This window comes from Panulirus ornatus, chromosome 18 (genome assembly GCF_036320965.1).
Source record: "Panulirus ornatus isolate Po-2019 chromosome 18, ASM3632096v1, whole genome shotgun sequence".
NCBI classification, from domain to species: Eukaryota; Metazoa; Arthropoda; class Malacostraca; order Decapoda; family Palinuridae; genus Panulirus; species Panulirus ornatus.
The window spans coordinates 51,025,375-51,042,916 of record NC_092241.1 but is presented as its reverse complement, the minus strand read 5'-3'; the positions used below and the strand labels follow the sequence as shown (position 1 = coordinate 51,042,916).

At 48.5% G+C, this 17,542-nt stretch overlaps 1 protein-coding gene across 1 annotated transcript in view; it reads left to right on the top strand.

The window, feature by feature from the left end:
- The first annotated feature begins 1,399 nt into the window (after positions 1-1,399).
- Positions 1,400-17,542, top strand: part of Lasp (LIM and SH3 domain protein Lasp) — a 459,511-nt gene continuing 443,368 nt past the window's right edge. Inside the window, exons 1-2 of the mRNA XM_071673158.1 lie at positions 1,400-1,495; positions 2,357-2,452. The gene's annotated coding sequence lies outside the window, so the exon portion shown is untranslated. The remainder of the gene's footprint in view (positions 1,496-2,356; positions 2,453-17,542) is intronic.

The following is a 17,542-nucleotide window of genomic DNA, read 5'->3' as shown; positions in this document are numbered from 1 at the left end:
CTAACGAACTAAGATAAGATGAGGGACTTTTAGTCTGACGTGTTAACAAAGGCTTGAAAAATTACCGCAGCTGCCAAAACCTAGATGGCGTTGTCTTGTTTGTTTACATTCATTTTGAATCGAGTGTCGAAACGTCGTATATCAGGTTGAACTGAGATATACGTTAAGGTGACGTATTCATTACGTCATATTTTTCCGTATAGAAGATACCTTGGCATGGAAATTCCGTGGATGTTATGGTTCATTTTAATATTCCAACCACTTGCTTTGTTGTACCTAAAGCGACAGACGAGATGGGGACACGCTTGATTTTAAAACCTCTACCGAGGCCCATTGTCTTCGCCATCCTTTCTGTCTAGTTCCTCCATTTCCCTAAACCCCTCCGTCTCTTTGTCTGCCATCCCTGCCTGTGACCGGACCAGCAGCAGCACCACCAGGAGCCTCCCCCTACAGCAGGCAAGCAGCGGAGGTCTACTACCCACGGCAGGAAGAAGAAGAAGAAGCCGCCAACGGCTCGGAACAGTCTCGTTGATCATGTCGATTCGCTCCATTTTCTTTGAAGGCCAAATCGATGCCAAGGGGGGGGTCGGTGGTCACTCTACTCCCTCCACAACATGCCACTGAGCTCGTTGAACGAAGTGCTTCGGATTATATGATTCGTCTGTAGGGCCGAACCATGTCTTCGTAGCCAGTTGTACCTTTCCTCACCTGAGTTTACGAACGAGGTTTTCTTTTAAGGACCCGAATGACTCGGCGTTCCGATACTTACTTCGACTTCGTGGGCGAAGCTGAATCGACCCATCTGTCTCTGCCTCTCGAGATAAGTGGATCCGGTGCATCTTGGATCAGGCGTGTCCCATTTTCTCCGTGGCTGCACAGGAGAGTAACCGACTGAAATAAGGTATTAAGACGAACCATAACAGCTACAAAATTGTCTTGTCGAGAGAGATTTTTATACTGAAAACACGACGTAATGAACAAACAGCTTATTTTGACGTATTTTCAGCACTGATGCAAATGATAAAGGAATAAACAAGGAGGCAAATGCAGTAACGCCATCTAGGAACCAATTGGGTACGATATTTTTTCCCCCAAACTGCAGTAACTCGTTTGACTAAAATCCTTTACTGTAGCATGACGACTAGACCGCTACACACTCTCCGAACCTAACACTTCACGTCTAGTTCAGTTTTACATGGAAATGCACCCTACACACACACACACACACACACACACACACACACACACACATACAATTTCACTCGATCCTCGAGTTTCCGACACGGTTGCCAACTAAGGTATTATAGATAATCGCGTGCAACTCTGACAGAGTTGCCTCCTGAGTTGAGAGGGCTACTTCGAACCTCCTCAGCTGATTCCATTGCTTTTCCACGGACCATTTTGCCTCTAGTGAAGTGTGTGAGTGATAGTGCTGACGTGTGATGACGACAACGACGCATCATTCAACATCTGCTACGTCTTTGTTCCCTAGATGGTAATTGCGTGTTGGTTCTAGGAGTTTAACGGACGTTAAATTGCATGCCATGCCAATGGTTATGTTCAATCAATGGCCTGGCCTCTTACAGCAACGTGAAGGAATCAAATAGGTGTGAATCATGACACGAGTTTGACCAAAGGATCCTTCGTTGATCCTCAGTAAGTCGGAGGGCAGATTCATGAACATGGAAACAGTGGTGTGATTCGACTACCTCTTGGTGCTGTACAGAGATGGAGTCCTACACTCGTAGGGGGGCGGCCCTCATCATCCCTGTCACACAAAGTCTTTTCACTCTCCTATATGGTGTCCAGTTTCGCTCACTCACTTTATATTCCAGGCTAATCTTACGTTGTCAAAGTCCGTCTTAACATTACATGCCTTGGGTACCAATGTTGGGCATTGAGGCACATTTTTGTTTTAGATCATTTTTGTCAAGACTTTTTTTTTTTTTTTAACGAAGTAGGCTACTGGCTGAAGTCGAGTGTGGTGTGTAGGTAGACTGTTTAGCTAGAACCTTTGAAGTGTGCATCACTGTGGCTCATATCAGATACACCACTGTGGTTAACATCACATACACCACTGTGGCGAATACTAGATGCACCACTGGGTCTAATATCAGAGACGTGGGCGTAATGCGATGATGATGGATGCAGAGAGAGACAGACGTAAACAACAAAGCTAGGCTTGCCTTATTAAATTTTGCTGTGTGGAGAGGGAATGAATATTCCTCCATCCTGCTAGGTTTGCATAATGTATCAAATATATATTCATATGTATTTAATGAGGTTTTAGTGAAAATATAGTGAGATTATGGGGTACAGGAAATGGGTTGATTGAGGTTGGCAATTGTCATTTCAGGTTGTTTAAGAGCGGTACACTCAGAGTTGCGTCTGGTACACGAAGCACCGAATGAACCGAAGCTCCGGAACTACTGTGAACCAGTTGGCAACTTAGGTAAGTGTGCTATCACCAATAACTTTAATTATTAGCCATATGTCATTTTATTAGTGGATTGATCGGCCTAACCTGTAAAAGCAAAAAATAATGTTGCTCCGGACGAGAAAACTTTCATGTTTGTGGTGGGGAATTTGAAACACAAAAAATATGTGCATGAACAAGATAAAGCCTTCAAGGCCTTACCTCAGTTGCCAACCTCAACCCGCTCTGTCAAGTGGATTTATAAGATGAAAATTTTCACATCCTCACCTGACTAACTGTAGCAGACGAGGTGGAGTATGTGGGAATTTAGCTGCTTTTGAAAAGGCTTGGAGCTTGTCGATCGGTAAAGCTTCTAAAGCATAGTGTATATATATATATATATATATATATATATATATATATATATATATATATATATATATAGATAGATAGATAGATAGATAGGCAGGTTATTTCGTGGGGTTATATAGAGGGGTCCATCTGATAGATAGATAGATAGATAGGCAGGTTATTTCGTGGGGTTATATAGAGGTTATACAGAGGGGTCCATCTTTATCATCGTGATGCAGATGAAGAAGATTCCCAAAGAAATTGACTTTTCGAGACATTAAACTGCATGTTGAGTTTGTGACGAAAACAGTAATATCCAGGTGGACGGATTTTGTTCCAGTAATGTGGATGAAGAGTGACGCCTTCTGGTAGCCAGTAGACTGTCCCTAAAGGAATGTTCCATGTATTCCAGTCGCTGCAGGTGACTGAAGCCGTTGACCAGTACGAACGTTGCTAACATAATAGGAAAAGTTTATACGAAGAGCATAACAGCATAGGAAGGATAACAAAAGAAATGAGAGAACGCGGATCATCGGGAGAAAGGTTAATATTTCAGTTTAACTCCGCATCGTTATTTGTGGCCGATATTGAGCAATATTCTGGCAAGAGACTTAGAATATTTAATACAGTTCTTATATCAGTGCGGATATTACGTTCAAGAATTCTGAGAATTTTGCACGGGTGCCTTGCAAAAGTGGGCAGGGTTGTGAAGTAGAGGGAAATCGTGAATAGAAATACTTAAAGGTCATAGAAAACGCTTTCTAGGCTAAAGCTAAGCAGATATATAAGAGTTGCGTAAAAAGGAAAGCAAAGCTGACTAAGGCGTGACGTAACGAGACCTGACCTAACTAAGTTACTCCTAACCAAGCACTCCTAACCTAACTTGGAAGTACCGTTCGCCAAAGTTACAAAGCATTAGCCTAGCCAATATTGTAGTACCAATGAGAACTGACCTTTCGCTGGATAGGAAAAAAAAATATTGCAGTCTGTCTGCTGGGAACCTAGCAGTTTCGAACCCAACATTTGGAATCAATTGCTTCAACTTGATCCCATTTATAGTCACAATCACAGTATTCCATAAGGTCTGTGGACGTCTAGCCAAATGGTAGTTAACTCGTACTGACCTGGCGATTTCCATTGGAGAATTCTTTTTTCTTTTCTGTAATTGTTTTAAGAGCTTATCAGAAAAGATCTAAATGCAGGATATGCCACGAATGGTGAACAAAGAAAGGTGCAAGTGGTGTATTGTGTCACGAGCCGAGGACGAGGGGTTTTTAGTCCTGCATTTACAATAGGATTAAGCGGGATTGGGAAAAAAAGAAAACGAGGAACTCAGGTCCAGGGATACACACACACTCAACAGATCCCGGGCCTTGGGATTGTAGCCATCCCAAGCCCTGGGATAGCCTAGCTCCGTCTCCCTCTCTCTCTCTCATACCTGTGGCGTGCCACAGGAATCAGACTTGAGACCATATTTGTTTCTAAGCTATCTCACATGACACTGATAATGGCCTGAGTTATAAGATATCAAAATTCGCTGACGACACTAACCCAGGAAATTCATCCACAACAGAAAACGAACGTGACTCAAACATTTATCCAATAGGCGAAGGAATTGTGGTTTACATTCGATCGGTGCAAATTTTTTCACACCGTTGGTGAAAACACGTAGAAAAGCTGTAGTGTTTATATGTTTACCCTGAATGATTTAAAAGAAGATAAAGACTTTGATGTCATAATTTCCCCTCTGACCTTGCCAAACTCGATACATTGGTGTGTTAACAATGAATAGAGGTGGACAAAATTCTGTATATTGAATTGCTAAGGCATTTGGATGTAAGCGTGGATAGGCTACGTGGGCGAGTTAAACAGGATGATTCCTGGGACAGAGACCAAACCTAGGCCAGTCAGCCTGAAGACCTGTAGTTATTTTTCCTACAAGGGATGTGGCAGTGAATTCAAACTCGTGGGCAGGAACGTTTAAGTTATGAACTCGTGGGCAAGAGCGTTTGAATTCTAAACTAGTGGGCTAGGGCGTTTGAATTCTAAACTCGTGGGCAAGCACGCTTAAATTCTAAACTCATGGGCAAGGGCGTTTAAATTCTAAACGTGTGCAAGCACGTTTAAATTCTAAACTCGTGGGCAAGGGCGTTTAAATAATAAACTCGTGGGCAAGGGCGTTTTAATTCTAAACTCGTGGGCAAGGGCGTTTGAATTATAAACTCGTGGGCGAGCACGTTGAAATTCTAAACTCGTGGGCAAGCAAGTTCAGATTAACTCGTGGGCAAGCACGTTTAGATTCTGAACTCATGGGCAAGCACGTTTAGATTATAAGCTCGTGGGCAAGGACGTTTAAATTCTAAACTCGTAGACAAGGGCGTTCCAATTCTAAACTCATGGACAAGCACTTTTAAATTCGAATGAAGCAAAGCGCTATTATTCTATTTTTAATAGGGTTATTAACATACGAAATAGTTCACTCATAAGAGTAATTGAAAGCAACTTTGGATATACGTTTAAAAGGGGAAAAAAAAAGTCGAATATTTCGCTTCAAATCAGACCAAAGGACTTTTGTTAATCCCTCCAGAGATGTTAGGGTGTTCCAGGTATTTCTCCTGGACAGCTTAGAAAGGGTTCAGTCGTCTGCTGGTGTGTTTACATTTCCTCCTGAAGGAGGGGCAGCAGGAGAGATGTCTGCCACGACCCAGGGAGGTCGCCAGGACACCAGGAGAGAGGTTGGAGGTCATGGCACATGACTACATCCTCCTCCTCCTCCTCCTCCTCATCCTTATTACCTGACAGGTTGGTTCGTCCTTGTCCAGGTTTCGTCCCTGTCCAGGCTCGTCCCTTGCCAATGGTCGTCCCCCTCCGTTGGTTCGTCCCTGCCAAGCTCGTCCCCCTCCCAGGTTTGTCTCCGGCTAGATTTGGCCCTGACCATGTTTCGCCCCTGCCCAGGCTCGTCCCTCTGTAGGTTCGTCCCTGCCAGTGTTCGTCCCTTCCTAGGTTCGTCCCTGCTCAGGTTCGCCCCTGCCAGTGTCCGTCCCCTTCCTAGGTTCGTCCCCGCCCAGGTTCGTCCCTGCCAATGTTCGTCCCCTCCTAGGTTCGTCCCCGCCCAGGTTCGTCCCCTCCTAGGTTCGTCCCCGCCCAGGTTCGTCCCCTCCTAGGTTCGTCCCTGCCAATGTTCGTCCCCTCCTAGGTTCGTCCCTGCCAATGTTCGTCCCCTCCTAGGTTCGTCCCTGCCAATGTTCGTCCCCTCCTAGGTTCGTCCCTGCCAATGTTCGTCCCCGCCCAGGTTCGTCCCCTCCTAGGTTCGTCCCCGCCCAGGTTCGTCCCCGCCCAGCTGTTTACTCTTCTCACCCGCAGTTGTAAGGCTTAATTAGCCGGGCCTTTCATATTAAGCCATTGAGGGAGAGCATAATTCGCTAGCCCTTTCATACTGTGCCATTCACGGACAGAATTACTTATCCAATTTGCATGTGTCGGGGCCTGGTGGCCGTGTCCTCCTGTTTGGCTGGTAAATTGGCTCCATTACCACCAGTGAGTCAACAATTGTGGCACCAGTTTATTGAGGTGAGTTTCCAGGTTTTGGGTTACGAGAGCCTCCTCCTCCTCCTCCTCCTCCTCCTCTTACTATTTTTGTGTAAATCTGGTCCTCCAGTGTCACGAGAGATGACTCTCTGTCCACACTCACACACGCACACACACACACTCACACACTCACACTCTTACACACACACACACACACACACACACACACACACACACACACACACACACACACTCTCTCTCTCTCTCTCTCTCTCTCTCTCTCTCTCTCTCTCTCTCTCTCTCTCTCTCTCTCTCTCTCTCATACTCTCTTACACACACACACACACACACATACACTCTCTCTCTCTCTCACACAATCATACACTCTTACACACACATACACACACACACTTTCACACACTCTCACACTCACTGATCGACAGACGCTGTCGGTGTCCATCGCTGGTGGGCAGCTGGTGTCTTAGTGTCCCAGATTATGAAGCGACAGCTGGTGTCCCACAAGAAACGACAGCTGGTGTCCCACAGTGGGGGGTCTTGAGCATCGAGACTGGTTACCAGGGCTCTGGTTGAGTTTAGACACGAGAATAAAGATATGATTAGAAAACGTACTCTGGAATTTGGGAGGTGAACTTTTGCCTCTGCATTGGTGGGTGAGACATTAAAAAAAATGGAAGGTCGTCATCTTCTGTAGTGACCCTTAAAATATCACGACCTTGTGAGATAAGATCCCTTAAAATGAGGCCAAAGTGAGGGAAGACCCCCCAAAAAATGAGGTTTGTGTCAAGTAGGGAAGACCCATGAACAAATATATGAGGGCCATTTCATGAGACGTGAAATTCTCAAGCCCACGTGAGGGAGGACACTCGAAATAAAAACCCTGTGTCACATGAGGGCTGCTGGACCCTGACCCTTGAACCTTTACGTCACGTAGAGTAAGACTGACCCTGAGAATCAGGTCGTCACCAGACCTGAATCATTTCCCCGGACGGTTCCTCTCCTCCTCCTCCTCCTCCCCACCACCACCCCACCCAACCTACCCCATCCAACCCCACTCCACCCCACCCGAACTCCACAAAACAAACCCTCCTCCGGGATTAAGAACCATTGCGTCACCTGGTTTGTTTCGTGGGTGAGAGAGAGAGAGAGAGAGAGAGAGAGAGAGAGAGAGAGAGAGAGAGAGAGAGAGAGAGAGAGAGAGAGAGAGAGTGGGGGGGAGGGAGATATTGTCGCACGCGAGGCGCGCGCGAGGAGGGGGTGGGTGTCGTGTCGTGTCCCGCTGCTGGGACCTGCAAGCGAGACACGAAACAATAGCTCTCTCCACAGAGGACTGGAAGCGGACCCCTCTTAGATCCAGAGCAGTGGGCCGTCTGGTGGTGGTGGTGAGGAGGAGGAGCAGTGTGGGCCGTCTGGTGGTGGTGGTGGTGAGGAGGAGGAGCAATGGGCCGTCTGATGGTGGTGGTGGTGAGGAGGAGCAGTGGGCCGTCTGGTGGTGGTGGTGAGGAGGAGGAGGAGCAGTGGGCCGTCTGGTGATGGTGAGGAGGAGGAGCAGTGTGGGCCGTCTGATGGTGGTGAGGAGGAGGAGGTGGAGGAGGAGGAGGAGTAGGACGACGCCAGCCAGCCAGCAACATTCACTGCTCCTCGGTTATACCAGAGCGACGTGAATAATCATATATCCCTCCCACCTCCCCTCGCCCGCGCTGCTGCTGCTGCACCACCTGATAAAAGGAGATTAATATCAGTGAGTTTTATAAGAAATCCATCACGAAGTAATGACTTCCATGATTAGAAATTACAGTCTGGGATGAAGGGCTGGAAGGTGAGGAGGGAGGGAGGAAGGGGGTATGCTGCTGGTGTGTGTGTGTGTGTGTGTGTGTGTGTGGGGTGGGTAGGTGGGGGAGGAGAGCGAGGATGGAACGGCTCAGTCAGACGTGTCGACCATATGGGACTGGCGACTGATGGTGCGTGTGTGTCAGTAAGGTGGTCCGCCTAAAGGTAGGAGCAAGTACAGATGGTACGAAGTGGAGAGTACCAGGAGTGAGAAGACGCTCATGGTGGACGTCCGTACATGGATGTGCTTCCATTCTGGAGGCCACCCGAACGTGCCCAGGGCGTTGCCAAGACAGTGACTACCTGATAAGTCTGACCGATAGGGAGGGCAACGAGCGAGGGGGAGGGTGAGCATTCTCGAGGCAAAGAGATGGTGACCGAAGGCTGCGCTCCTTCACCATGAAGGCAATGGGGGATCACAATCCATACGTTTCTGAGGTTCAGTTCAAGACAGTTATACACAGGGGGGGTATATACGGGTGACACCAGACCATGCATTCACAATCACGTGATGAATAATAACAACAGCAACCTTAGTTACAACATGACACTTGACCAGTTGTTCACAATCACGTGATGAATAATAACAACAGCAACCTTAGTTACAACATGACACTTGACCAGTAGTTCACAACCACAGCCTCAATAACAACATGACAGTTAACCAGTAGTTCACAACCAGTGTTGAATGATAAACCTAACAGCCTCACTTAACACCATGACACTTTGCTCCCCGCCATAAATGAGACGAAGGGAAAATAAATATCGTGGCGTCTGGCAACGAGACCACAGAACCCGTCTAGATCTGATGAATTATTTACTGGAGACTTTAAAGGAATGTGAGGTGTGGGTTAGTCACCCGGTGGCGAATGTATTCAATAAATCGCATAACCCAGGGCGTTGCACCTAGAGCCATGAACGATAGAGGTATTGTCCTAGCGATGTATTAAGACAAATGGGTTGGACGTATGGAAAGGATGGGTGATTAAGGGGATAGACACGTCAAGAAAAAGAGGGGATAGGAGGGAGGAGAGAAAAAAACAGAAAAGTAGGTGGAAATTTGGTGGGAAAGTTTCTTTTGAGATAAGGGAGCCTGGACGTAGAGGAGGGTGTGAGGAGCTAATGGGATAGAGGGAATTGGAGCGTTGTGGTATACAGGGGGCGACGCGCTGGTGGGCTTTGGTTTCAGTGCATTGCATATGACAGATAAAGTGTGGATATAGAGCGAATCAGACCAATTTCTTCTTATATTCATGACGCTACCTCGCTAATGTGAGTAATTGCGAATATATATATATATATATATATATATATATATATATATATATATATATATATATATATATATATATATATATGATACTAACTGGAAGACACAGGGGGAAAAATGGCATTTTAACAAAAATGTTATATCGGTTTGAAAAAAAAAGATGATTTTATTTATTTAAGCAGGCAATCATTGAATGAACATGTAATTAACGCTAATTAACACCGGGCCAACTCGGCACTGCAGGGGAGAGAAATAACTAATAAAGAATTTAAGAGACTTTATTGTTCATTTCGAGAAATAAATGAAATTTAAAGTATTGGTAGTTCAGGATCTGGGCGAGGTCCTAATTTCCCTCAAGTTGACCGTGACCTTTGACCCTTAGGAAGAGATGAGTCAGCCTTAGACAGGGGGGGAAGGGGCGGGGGGGAATTCTTCATGTGGCTCTTTCTTTTGTCCCTGCTTGGGAAGAGTAATACAGGAGGGGAGGATTTCCTGACTCCCAGCTCCAGGCCCTTTTTAGTCGCCTTGTGGAGACCCGCCCGACACACACACACTCACACACACACACACACACACACACACACACACACATCACACCACTTTATGACCTGTGGTCTCGACCAGTGGACGTGGCCAGCTTCTGAGTGCTGCAAGAGGAAGAGCCATTACAACCATTCACAACAGCCGATAACAGGTTGTATGCCAGTGTGTGTGTGTGTGTGTGTGTGTGTGTGTGTGTGTGTGTGTTGCAGGTCGTGACATCACTCGTTCTGCTATAAGGGACCATTATATTACAGGTCCCTGAGGGGCAGCTTGGAGGCCCTGCGCGCGCGCGCCCCCGTGGCTCCCACCAGCGCTGCAAGAAGACGTTGCATATATGATGATGTTCTTTTAGTGACGCACCCATGATGGATGGTGAGGGTCAGTTGGGGCCAAGAGACACGAGACCTGTCGCGGGGTATAATAATTATGTCCCTGTCAGACTCGTCCGGTGACGAAAACAGCACTAGGACGAAACGAACATAAAGTGAACTCTATTTTTTCTTTCTCTTTTTAAGATCTTAGAGATTAGAAATAGGACGTCATCCAAACATCCAGTACTAAATATGGAATAAGAATTACGAACGACACCTGACGTAGCTCAAACCCAACTGTGAGTAATGTATGACACAGACATGAACTAACTTTGGGTGCGACTGGAGAGATTTTGGGACGAGTTGAAAGCTGGTCAGGCGCCACCACCAGCGTTGCCAAACGTACGATAATGATTTTGGTACTAGTACGATAATGGTGACCCCCCGAGTAGTACGATACTATGGCCGAAAGGATCTAGAAACGATAGTCCCCCCGTCTTGCCTTGGTTGCTTCTAGCACCAGACCCGTATTACCACAGACGCATACCTGTGCTCTTCAACGTTATCTTGGATGGTGATTATATGCGTGCAGTCATGGACGAAGGTGTGAGGGCGGGAAAGCACACGAGAGCGCGCGAGGTGCGGTAATAAGACCCACGATCCGAGGTAACGAGGGGAGGCATCAGCGCTTCTCCCAAGTATAGGGTTTGAGAAAGTCGGAGGATCGAGTGTATCCAGTGACGGCAGCGCAGACGAAGACCACAATGCTTGGGTGATCTCCGGGACGTGTGTGGGGTAGGTGGATAGCAGAGGAAGGTGGATAGCAGAGGAAGGTGGATAGCAGAGGAAGGTGGATACCAGAGGAAGGTGGATAGCAGAGGAAGGTGGATACCAGAGGAAGGTGGATAGTAGAGGAAGGTGGATACCAGAGGAAGGTGGATACCAGAGGAAGGTGGATAGTAGAGGAAGGTGGATACCAGAGGAAGGTGGATACCAGAGGAGGGTGGATACAAAGGTGGTGGATACAGAGACGAGCGGGTGAAGATGATCCAACACCGAAGGGAAAGGGATGGATCAGGAGTATACGAGATCAATAAGGACTCAAATAATGAAAATAAATGAATAACGACACGATAAAGAGGGTTCATAATAAAGCCTCGGGTGAGGTTTAGGAAGAGAAGGAGGAAGTAATGGCTGCCAGGGAGGCAAAATACCCAGCACGGAATGGGGGGTTCACACGATGAATGGATCCACCTATACTTTTCCTCTCTCCTACAGCTATTACTCCGGTTTCTGCTCTTGGGAACCAGCCGCTTGTGTGCCCTCACCAGCAACCACATCACCTGGCAAGTGTTTCGTGATCACTTTGTGGGTCTTGGTGACTCCATATAAGTGACTCGGTTCTCAAATGTCTCGTCTCTTTTCCTACGCTGCTAAGCAAGTTGACCATCTCATAACCTTATTTTCCTCTACCGTTTCTGACACTGAGAGACCCACAGGGGTAGACGAAGTCAGAAATATCAGGACGGTGCAAGGAACAGTGGAGGAACGGATCAGGACGGTGCAAGGAACAGTGGAGGAACGGATCAGGACGGTGCAAGGAACTGTGGAGGAACGGATCAGGACGGTGCAAGGAACTGTGGAGGAACGGATCAGGACGGTACTAGGAGGCAACGCCGCTAATCACACAGAGTGGCGGTAACATTCATGCTCCAACATACAGCGCCTCACTTACAAAGACACCCGTTGGGCTCACACGAGATCTATAAGCAGGGGGAAAAAGACGCCGAGGTTCATAGTCTCAAAAAAAAAATGCCTGAAGCAGGATTACTCAGGCAGGATCCTTGGCTTCAACTAAGGGTTTAAGGCTACGTTTGTAGGATCAGAACCCAACCTGATCTCCATATACTGTAGGGAAGGCATTACGCACAGGCCTCCACTTGTGATCACTCATGGCTCAAGCTTGGAGCACACGTCGGCAGAGGTAACGCCGGAAGTGTGGGCCCCAGAATAGGGGCCTGTAAGGGGGTTAGACTAGAGTATGAAAGCTTAAACACCTTTCTTGAAGACGACGGAGTGGAAGGCCGCATAACCAACCCCGGAGGCTCCCAGCAGCAGTGTTATGAAAGCCTGTGTAGAATGCGCAACGAGGGTGTGGAGAGGTGCGTGCCAGCATCAGAGGCGAGGGATTGTAGGAAAGTAGAAGAAGAGCAGGAGGATGGGGGTGGTGTGGGAGGCGTTGTAAAGCCAGGTGGGGAACGTAGATACACAGTACGGAACTGGTGGAGGAGACAGACACCACAGAGGAGGTGGCAGGGACTACAGTGCGACTAGAGGGAGGGAAAGAGGCGAGTGAATTACGAAAGATGTATAGGTGGTGAAGGAACACCCTAAGGTATTGCACAGATGTGTAAAGGGACATAGGAAAGAAACCAAATGATTCAAGAACTTAGAAAAGTGGGGGAAGGAGGAATTACTGATGATGTGGAGGGTGGACGTGGAGTTATGTGGAGGGTGGACGTGGAGTTATGTGGAGGGTGAACGTGGAGTTTCGATTTTTTTTTTTTATTCGAAAGTGCTTGTGGTCCCCAGCGTTGGGAGGATGACTTGCCCTAGAAAGTATATCAAATTCAGTCCTGTGGAAGTGAGGTGGATCATGAAGGAGGAGGACCCATGCAAGGCCCCAGTGTCCAGGTGGTATCTTTGAGGAGTGTGTGGAGGGGGCTTGACGGACCACTGGATACAGACAGTGTCCAAAGATCTTTCCCAGTGGCGGTAGCGTTCCAGCAGAATGGAATAGAGGGGCTTGACGGACCACTGGATACAGACAGTGTCCAGAAATCTTTCCCAGTGGCGGTAGCGTTCCAGCAGAATGAAAGAGAGTCATTATAATGCAAATACTCGAAAGAGAATGTGAGAGGGAAGGCAGTTCTCCACCACAGACCAACGCTGAAGAGCAGTATAAGCAAATCGAAATGATTTCTTGACAAGTGTAAGTTACTTGAAGGCGAGACAACACGAAATTCAGTGAGAAAATATCTTCGTGGGACAAATCCCCTTGGGTTTCAATGAGAAAGTAAACAAGCAAAGGCAAAAATGGATAGATGAGGTGATTGTATGACTGCCAAAGAGTCCCTTTTTGATACTTTTCCCTTACAGAAGAATAGGGATGGTACCAGCTACGCTACTACACGTTCAAGATGGGGGTTAGGGAAGAGCTACATCAATGGACTGACACGTACCTGACTGGGAGTGAGGGAGGGAAGCCACACGTCAAGGGGGGAGCCTTCCACACTCTGAGCTGTGTGTGGGTGAGGGGTGACACCACCTGGGCTTCCTCAGGGCTCCCTGCTAGGGGCCATTGCTGTTTTATTTTTTTCTAATTTACGTTCATCGTCCGCTGAACGAGGAGGAGGAGTCCATGAATGGGTCTTCTGGAAATTGCCAAAATGTGAAAGGAATCTGGAGAGAGAGAGAGAGAGAGAGAGAGAGAGAGAGAGAGAGAGAGAGAGAGAGAGAGAGAGAGAGAGAGAGAGAGACTCTTCCATTAGTACAAAGAAATCCGTGGCTGCACAAATGGAGATGAAATCTAACCTGAAAAGTGGAGTGTTGAGGATCGTCGGAAAGTGACTATACATAGCGCAGACTATACATACGTAGGTACCACACTGTTGGAAATATACGTCAAGGTTCCCTGCTGTGGAGGGAGGGAGACTGAGAAGTCGACTGCACGTTTACCTTGCCACCCGGACGTCGAGGAAGAAGGATCGTGAGGGAGAGAGAGAGAGAGAGAGAGAGAGAGAGAGAGAGAGAGAGAGAGAGAGAGAGAGAGAGAGAAGGGATGCACTTTTGATCAGCGTCAGGGGAGGCGCCTTCACATCACGGGGACATAGACGGCCCACGCTGGGCTATATACCACAACTGTCAGGTCTTCTCGCCAGGGAGGAACGCAGCCAGGTGGAGGAGGGAGGGGGAGGTTACCACTAACCTTAAGGGCACGTCGCTCCGGAGGAGAAGACGGACTGGGAGAAGACCTGGTGACGTTTGAGGCCAGACGAGAGTCTTTTGAGGCCAAACGAGAGTCTTTTGAGGCGAGACGAGAGTCTTTTGAGGCCAGACGAGAGTCTTTTGAGGCCAGACGAGAGCCTTCTGAGGCCAGGCGAGAGTCTTCTGAGGCCAGGCGAGAGTCTTTTGAGGCCAGACGAGAGTCTTTTGAGGCCAGACGAGAGTCTTTTGAGGCCAGACGAGAGTCTTTTGAGGCCAGACGAGAGTCTTTTGAGGCCAGACGAGAGTCTTTTGGGGCCAGACGAGAGTCTTTTGAGGCCAGACGAGAGTCTTCTGAGGCCAGACGAGAGTCTTTTGAGGCCAGACGAGAGTCTTTTGAGGCCAGACGAGATTGGCCGAAGCCAGAGGCGAACCCGCTGTGGAGGCCCAGACGCGAGTCTCTGAGGCCAGAGACGGGACACCAGAGCCCGAGGCCATAATTAGAAGTTGGGCGAGAGAAGTGGCCGGAGGGACGTGAGGAAGAATGTCTTCGGTGAAAGAGTCGTGGACTTGTGGAGCGAGCGAAGCCAGGCGGAGGTGGAACGCCATGAGTGAGGAGGGAACTCAAACTCCCTTTGTGGTGGGAACTGTGAGAACTGTGAGGCCACACGAACATCAAGCCCGCTCTCTCTCTCTCTCTCTCTCTCTCTCTCTCTCTCTCTCTCTCTCTCTCTCTCTCTCTCTCTCTCTCTCTCTCTCTCTCCATACGTACAAACGGTAAATGACCAACGTTACACACGGACACTCGTGCCTACGCCATATGGGTTAAAGCCGCGCGCTCGCAACCCGACCAGCTGCCCCAGCGCAGCGCCTGCAACAGCTGTCTGTACTGGACATCCCAACCCCTGCACAGGTGTGACGAGCGGCACTGTGCAGCTGCTCAGGATGGAGGAGGAGGAGGAGGACAGATGGCAACTCGGTAGACGAACATGACACCTGCTTCTGGAGACGTTCCACGCCTCGTAAGAGCAGGTCGATGTCCTCCCACCCACCACTCCAGGGAGAAGCAGCAGCAGCCATCTCCACCTCCACCCAGGAGACACCACCCTGGCCAGGGTGACACGTCCTCCCACACTCAGTGGCATCTAGTGGGAGCCAGTAACTACTTCCCCTCCTCACTACTTCCTCTCCTCACTACCACCCGTCCTCACTACTACCCGTCCTCACTACTACCCCTTCTTACTACTTCCCTTCCTCACTACTGCCCCTCCTCACTACTACCCCTCTTCACTACTACCACTTCTCACTACTTCCCCTCCTCACTACTACCCCTCCTCACTACTACCCCTCCTCACTACTACCCCTCCTCACTACTTCCCCTCCTCACTACTACCCCTCCTCACTACTTCCCCTCCTCACTACTTCCCCTCCTCACTACTACCCCTCCTCACTACTACCCCTCCTCACTACTACCCCTCCTCACAACTACCCCTCCTCACTACTACCCCTCCTCACTACTACCCCTCCTCACTACTACCCCTCCTCACTACTACCCCTCCTCACTACTACCCCTCCTCACTACTACCCCTCCTCACTACTACCCCTCCTCACTACTACCCCTCCTCACAACTACCCCTCCTCACTACTACCCCTCCTCACAACTACCCCTCCTCACTACTACCCCTCCTCACTACTACCCCTCCTCACTACTACCCCTCCTCACTACTACCCCTCCTCACTACTACCCCTCCTCACTACTTCCCCTCCTCACGACAGCATTCATTACAGACCGACATACGACTCTCCCTGATTCGCCTCGTGATTGCGACATTATCGTACGTCATCGGATGATCGTGCCATCAGGGGCTGCTAACGAAGTGGTAGTACAGTCGTTAACGGCAGTAGATGGTGGAACAAGGGCGGGCCAGATGATAGAAGACCTGATGGTCTATGACGAGGTTATCTGCTGGAGGACAGTACATGGGAAGGCCAGATGACAGAAGACCTGATGGTCTGTGACGAGGTTATCTACTGGAGGACAGTACATGGGAAGGCCAGATGACAGAAGACCTGATGGTCTATGACGAGGTTACCTGCTGGAGGACAGTACAAGGGAAGGCCAGATGACAGACCTGATGGTCTGTGAAGAGGTTACCTGCTGGAGGACAGTACATGGGAAGGCCAGATGACAGAAGACCTGATGGTCTACGACGAGGTTACCTGCTGGAGGACAGTACATTGGTAGGCCAGATGATAGAAGACCTGATGGTCTATGACGAGGTTATCTGCTGGAGAACAGTACATGGGAAGGCCAGATGACAGAAGACCTGATGGTCTGTGACGAGGTTACCTGCTGGAGGATAGTGCATGAGAAGGCCAGATGACAGAAGACTTGATGGTCTTTGACGAGGTTATCTGCTGGACGACAGTACATGGGAAGGCCAGATGACAGAAGACCTGATGGTCTATGACGAGATTATCTGCTGAAGGACAGTACATGGGAAGGCCAGATCACAGAAGACCTGATGGTCTATGACGAAATTGTCTTTTGGAAGACAGCAATACATATCAAGTACATAGGATGGACTGAGAAGAGAAGACCTTATGGTCTATGATAAGGTTTACGTAATCACTGTAAATAAAGAGAAGAGTGGAAGGTAAAAGGCGTACTACGTAACATTACACATTGTCTTGTAGAAAATACAAATATCAAAACTATAGCTTTACATAGAGTGAAATATGAGTAAAATATGTTGACTTCGTCGTATCCTACAGTCAAAACTTGTGTGTCATCGTCACAACAAAAACATTTTACGAACACGGACATATTAATGCGCCTTGTGGGACCAGCTGAATGCTTCGTATTACGTTAAAGAAAAACAATAGACATTTCCTTCGCTCTTGTGTTCATGGCACTGTGGTAGACACTGGCTATGTAAACACCAAGTATATGAGGACATAGTTTGCCATCAGCTTATATGTGTAGTTGTATGAGAAACCAGGAGACGGTAGCATTATGAGGGACTAGGAGATGGTAGCGTCATGAGGGACCTGGAGACGGTAGCGTCACGAGAGACCAGGAGACGGTAGCGTCATGAGGGACCAGGAGACGGTAGCGTCATGAGGGACCAGGAGACGGTAGAGTTATGAGGGACCAGGAGACGGTAGCGTCACGAGGGACCAGGAGACGGTAGCGTCATGAGGGACCAGGAGACGGTAGCGTCATGAGGGACCAGGAGGCGGTAGCGTCATGAGGGACCAGGAGACGGTAGCGTCATGAGGGACCAGGAG